Raw genomic sequence first — 6,787 nt, 5'->3', positions numbered from 1 at the left:
TTCTTCAGCTAGGACTGTCTGCACAAGGAGTCCCAGTACAAGAAGGACCTTATGAATTGAAGAGGGACCTGCAAGGAGGGAACCTGGTTGTATATATTGGCAAATAAATCTAGTCGAATAATGCTCCAAGTAAGTTGTTTTTTCCCTGACCGTACGTGGGAGTGAATGGAATGCTCGGAGCCAGACTGCTGCTCTACAGCTGCATGTTGACAACAGCGTCCTTGACAGGGACGGTAGGACTAACGAGTACAGAAATTCGACACTAAAGGTGACAGACTACAGAACTACGACGCGACACAAGACAGACTACAGAAATACGACGCGGAACAAGAGAGACTACAGAATCGTGACACAGCAGAAGACAGACTACAGAATCGCGACACACTACACAAGACAGACTACAGAACTGCGACACACTATACAAGACAGACTACAGAGCTGCGACACACCACACAAGACAGACTATAGAATTGCAACAGAAGATAGACAACACAAATACGACATGCCAAAAATACGACACACTACAGAAAATATCTGTCGTGAATTCCTGTAGTGCATTTTGACTGGGCAGGTAACTGAAAATTTGTGCAACATGAGAGAAAGTTTTGTTAAGATGTGGTTGCATTCTAATACATGTAATTCAAATTGCCCACAACTGTTGTGATTTTTACAGATGCCTTCGAAAAGCACCTGGCGAGGCACCCTTCAGACGTCCCCTCATTCAAGCGCCGCGCTGGAGTCAACCGCTGTCTGGCGGACTTGCTGAAAGTGATGGTGACCAAAATGTAAAGCCTGTGTAACAGTTGAGGTTACTATAGTATAGGTTCGTTTTCTACAGTTGATATTGGCTTCTGTTTCCTGCACTGTCAGTGTGAGGTCTATATCATCATCATCATCATCATTTATTATTTCGTTGAAGATCCCTATCAGGGACATTACATAAGGCGGGGGAGAGACAACGATGAGAAAGTGTCATACATTGGCAAAAAGAAACAGTGAAATGTGGATTTAATAGATGGGTTGAACGTCTAGCGCTGCTAGTAATTCGGGCACAGCAGGGTCGAATTGCCAGCCGCAGGGTACAGCTTCAGCGCGAGAGATGGGCGCCGGAGACAAGCGATGGTGATGACGATGCCGCAGCGTTTTCTGTTCTTTGTCTTCTTAACATTTCCCCCACGTGAAGTCGCCATCCTGGCGACTCAGGGAGGAGAGACGACCAGAGGGTTGTAATATGGCTTGAGGCGGCTAACGTGGACAACCTCGCGGCCGCGACGGCGGTGGTCGGAAGAAGGGGTGACTAGCTCGAGGACGTAGCTCACAGGGGATGTGCGTTCAAAGACGCGATAAGGTGCGTGGTATTTGGTTTCTAGTTTGTTGGTGGCAGGAACGCATAGCCAAACGAAGCTGTCGGCCAGGAACGTGGGAGCAGGGGTATCGCTATCATGCTGATCTTTGCGATAGCCTTGAGTGAGGTAAACGTGCGAGCTAGCTGACGGCATTCTTCGGCTTTCTGTACAATATCTGACAAAGCACTGTACTCAGAGGCATCTGGATGGTATGGCAGAATTGTGTCCAGAGTACAAGGTGGTTCACGGCCGTATAAGAGAAAGAAGGGCGAAAAACCAGTTGTTGCTTGGGTGGCAGTGTTGTACGCGAACGTTACGAATGGCAGTACCTGGTCCCAGTTGGAGCTTCCAGATTCAGATGTAACATACATTACGAGCATGTCCCCAAGCGTACGGTTGAAGCGCTCCGTGAGGCCGTTTGTTTGCGTGTAGTACGCAGTTGTAGCCCGATGTATCGATTTGCAAGACGACAGGAGCTGTTGAACTACTTCGGAAAGAAAGACACGACCTCTATCACTCAGTAGCTCGCGAGGGGCGCCTTGTCGAAGAATGAAGTGGTGCAGAAGAAAATGGGCTACCTCTCGGGCTGTCGCCACGGGAAGTGCAGCAGTCTGGGCGTAACGGGTCAGGTGATCGACTCCAACGATGACCCATCGATTACCAGCGGCACTGCATGGTAGCGGACCATAAAGGTCGATTCCCACGCGATCAAACAGGGAAGCTGGACATGGTCTGGAGAGGGCCAGCGGGGTGGCGAGGAATCTTGCGTTGTTGACAGGCGGTACAAGAGCGAATGTAGCGCCGTACAAATTGTACATTCCCCGCCAGTAGTACCTCTGACGAATTCGATCATAGGTTTTCAGGACGCCGGCATGAGCGCTTTGCGGGTCAGTGTGATGGTGGGCACAAACCTCGGAGCGGAGGTGGCGCGGAATGACAAGAAGCCACGTTCTGTCGTCTGAGTTGTAGTTCCTTCGGTAGAGAATGCCGTCTCGAATTGTGAAATGGGAGGCCTGTCGGCGGAGTGCCCGAGGATGCGTAGCCGCGGAAGTAGTGCCAAGGATATCTAGCAGGTTAGAAACCCAAGGATCTTGTCGTTGCTCGAAAGGCATATCCTCAATGGTGAGTGCTGACAAGAATGCCTGAGGAGGGGACGATGAGTTAGGCGAGCGCACCGGTGACCGAGAAAGAGCGTCGGCATCAGAGTGCTTGCGGCCAGAGCGGTACACTACACGGATGTCGTATTCCTGAAGTCTGTGAGCCCAGCGCCCGAGACGGCCAGACGGATCCTTCAGAGACGCGAACCAGCAGAGAGCGTGATGATCTGTAACTACCTCGATGGAGTGGCCGTATAAGTAAGGGCGGAACTTCGTTACAGCGCACACGATTGCTAAGCACTCCTTTTCTGTAACGGAGTAGTTGGACTCGGCTTTGGTAAGAGCACGGCTTGCGTAGGCGATAACGTATTCGGAGAAACCAGGCTTGCGCTGGGTGACGACGGCGCCGATGCCGACACCACTGGTATCGGTGTGAAGTTCTGTAGGTGCAGTAGGGTCGTAATGGCGAATGATTGGCGGTGACGTCAGAATATTGCGCAGTGTCGCGAATGCATTATCGCATGCTGGCGGCCAAGAGGAAAGGTTAGGGGTGCCTTTCAAGAGCTGTGTAAGGGGGGCTATGGTGGTTGCGAAATTCCGTACAAAACGACGAAAGTACGAGCAGAGGCCCACGAAACTTCGCAGTTGTTTCAAAGTGGTCGGTTTCGGAAAGTCAGCGACGGCGCGCAGCTTCTCAGGATCAGGCAGAACTCCATCTTTACACACAACATGTCCGAATATTGTGAGCTGGTGGGCACCGAAGAGGCACTTTTCGAGGTTCGGTTGAAGACCGGCGCGGGTTAGGCAGGTGAAGACCTGGCGAAATCGAGTCAGGGGGGTCGGGAAGACGGTTGAAAAGACGACGATATCATCGAGGTAGCACAAACAGATGTTCCATTTCAGGCCGCGCAGTACAGTGTCCATCATTCTTTGAAATGTGGCTGGGGCGTTACAAAAGCCGAAAGGCATAACATTAAATTCGTATAGTCCGTCTGGAGTAATAAAGGCAGTCTTAACACGATCCGTCTCTGCCATGGGCACCTGCCAATACCCGGAGCGTAAATCGAGTGAGGAAAAGAATTCTGCGCCTTGCAAGCAGTCTAGGGCATCATCAATTCGTGGGAGGGGGTTACACATCACGACGAGTAATTTTTTTTGAGGCGGCGATAATCAGCACAAAATCGTATGGAGCCATCCTTCTTTTTAACTAGGACCACAGGAGAAGACCATGGGCTACAGGATTCTCTAATTACTCCGCGTTGAAGCATGTCATCGACTTGTTGGACAATAACACGGCGCTCAGTCGGGGACACACGATACGGCCGTTGATAGAGAGGTGGATGAGCGCCAGTGTCGATGAGGTGGGAAGCGGTCGTCGTGCGGCCCAAGGAAGATTGCGGGATGTCGAAGGAGGAGCGGAATTGGTGTAGAAGGTCAAGAAGTTGCTCGCGGTGGCGCGGCTCTACAGCGCTGTCCACAGAATGGCCAAAGGTCCCGCTGTATTGGATCGGAAGCCACACGATTTGGGGTCAAGGCGTCAACTTGGCAAACAGGGAACGACTCATCATCAAAGGCGACCAGAAGGTCCATGGGTTCGATGCGGCCAAGGCACTCCCCTTCGATCAACATAGCGGGAGACGCAAGAGGATTGGCTACCAGAAGTGTGCTAGCGCCGTTGTTCATGTCAAGGACGGCAAACAGCAGCGGTAAGTGGCGGCGGCGGCAGACAACGTTAGAGGGCACAAAGAGGACTGCCGCGGCGGTAGTAAAAGAGGCAGTGAGGGGAACCAGAACAGCACTAACGGGTGGGATGGTTTTGTCATGAGCTACGAGGAGTTTGGCCGCAAAACGAGGACGCGGCTCGTGGAGCAGGGCATGAGACGGTGCATCACTCGATTCATTGAGCTCTACTTGAGGACTGGCGCAGTCAATGATAGCATGATGCTGGGACAGGAAATCCCAGCCGAGAATGACGTCATGAGAACATGTGGGGAGAACGACGAATTCGATGATGTACAAGGCTGCAGCAACGACGACGCGAGCAGTGCAGATAGCTGTCGGCTGTATACTTTGAGCGGATGCGGTACGAAGCGATAGTCCCTCGAGGGGCTTAGTCACCTTTCGGATGGAGCGGCAGAGTTTTTGGCTGATAACTGATACAGCGGCACAGGTGTCGACGAGCGCAAGAGTATGAACACCTTCAACGATGACAGGAGTAACATTTGCGGGATTAAGACGAGGACTTTGAAATTCTGTCGAATACGCAGTTCGTGCCTCGCGAACTGCGGCGGTTAGTTTTCCGGCTGGGTAGCGGGTCGTCGGCGCATTGGCGAAATGGAGCGGCGACGTGGTGATGGCGAACGACGAGGGAGGAAGTCCGGAGGATCAGGGGGTGCTGTTGGAGGACCCGATGGGACTGGGAACTGGGGGCCAAATAAGGTGGCGCAGGCCGTGCAGAAAAGGCCATATTTATTCGGCGCCGGCAGTAGCCCAGGGATGTCGCAGTGGTAGCAAATAGGCCTGTTGTCTGAAGTGCGCCATGGAGATCGTGTCTGAAGTAAGGGGGGAGCAAAAGCTGTTGGTGCCGACCGCATTGGGGGCGAAGCATGGGCATATGCTGGCTCAGGAGGTGGACTTTAAGTGACTTCGGCATACGTGCGACGCAATACTTGAGGAGGAGCCGGCTCGAATGCTGGAGCGTAGCTCAGTGGCGCAACGCCGGACGGTGAAATTGTGGGCGTGGGGAACGGCATTGAGGGTGCGACTGGAGCTGATTGAGGAACAGGATTAGGGACGACTTCAGACACATGCTGCTGGATTGCACGGCAAAGCTTCGGAACAAGGCCAGTTGGTGACGACTCTTTAACATATGGCTGCAGGGACAGTTGTCGCGCGACCTCCTGGCGTACAAAAGCCTTGATGTTTTCAGAGAGGCTAGATGACTCCCTCTCCGCAGCTAGTCAGCGAGTGATGCATGAGGCTGGCGAATCAAAATACGCTCCATCCGGAGCTCGTCGTAGCTTTGACAGAAGTCGTAGATTTCCTTGACCGTAGTGGGGCTTTTCGCTATGAGCATGTTGAAAGCGCCGTCATCAATTCCTGTCAGCACATGACGTATCTTAACGGCCTCGGTCATGGTCGGGTCAACGCGACGACACAGATCAACAATGTCCTCAATGTAACTGGCGAATGTTTCACCGGGCAGCTGCAGTCGCGACCGAAGACGCTGTTCCGCGCGGAGTTTTCGGACGGCGGGGCGGCCAAAGACATCAGAAAATTTGGTCTTGAAATTCGCCCAGGTGGTAAAGCCCGACTCATGGTTTCGAAACCACAGATTAGCGATGTCGCTCAAGTAAAAGATGACATTATTGAGCTTACGATTGTCGTCCCAGTTATTGTGACGGCTGACCCGTTCGTAAGTGGTCAGCCAATCGTCGACGTCGTCATCACTGCTTCCACTGAAGGTAGCGGGGCCCCGTTGACGAAGCGCACCTGTGCAGGTGACGGGCGGAGGTAGGTGCAATGAAGTCGGCTCCGTCATTGAGGTAGTCAACGTTCTGCTGCGAAGTTCCAGGGCGAGATGGGTACAGGGAACCTCAGACTGACCTCCACCAAGTGAAATGTGGATTTAATAGATGGGTTGAAAGTCTAACGCTGCCAGTAATTAGGGCACAGTAGGGTCGAATTGCGAGCCGCAGGGGACAGCTTCAGCGCGAGAGATGGGCGCTGGAGACAAGCGATGGTGATGGCGATGCCGCAGCGTTTTCTGTTCTTTGCCTTCTTTACAACAGTAATAATAATAATAATAATAATAATAATAATTGGTTCACAGGAAGGGAAAGGCGCAGTATTTGTCACACTTACTCTGTGGACACCTGAACCGCGCCTTAAGGGTAGGGATGAAGGTGGGAGTGAAGGGGGAAAGAGAGAAAGGGGAGCCGTAGTGAAGGGCTGCGGAGTAATTTCGACCACCTGGGGATCTTTCACGTGCGCTGACATCGCACAGCACTTTTTGTACTTCCAAACTATATATACTAAAATTGGAACGATACAGAGAAGATTAGCATGGCCCCTGCGCAAGGATGACACGCAAAAAAAAACAGAGGAAAAGAATACAAAATGCATAACATTGACAAATTTGAAAACAAAAAACGATAAGATGGAGGCGCAACGAAGTGGCGTCCGTGTGCTGTGCGATGTCAGCGCACGTTAAAGATCCCCAGGTGGTCGAAATTACTCCGTAGCCCCTCCCCTTACTTTACTCCACTACGGCTCCCCTTTCTCTCTTTCCACTTTAACGCCCACCGTCCTCCCTTCCCTTACGGCGCGGTTCATGTGTGCACA

At 52.2% G+C, this 6,787-nt stretch overlaps 1 non-coding gene across 1 annotated transcript; it reads left to right on the top strand.

Annotated features, from left to right (window-relative positions):
- Positions 1 to 6,457: 6,457 nt before the first annotated feature.
- Positions 6,458 to 6,561, top strand: LOC146200355 (U6 spliceosomal RNA). Its single transcript, XR_014705381.1, has one exon. It is a non-coding gene; the product is annotated as a U6 spliceosomal RNA (small nuclear RNA).
- The last annotated feature ends 226 nt before the right edge of the window (positions 6,562 to 6,787 follow it).

This window comes from Amblyomma maculatum, chromosome 2 (genome assembly GCF_055883805.1).
Source record: "Amblyomma maculatum isolate TAMU_Amacu chromosome 2, ASM5588380v1, whole genome shotgun sequence".
NCBI lineage: Eukaryota > Metazoa > Arthropoda > Arachnida > Ixodida > Ixodidae > Amblyomma > Amblyomma maculatum.
This window is presented reverse-complemented; position numbering and strand designations above follow the sequence as displayed.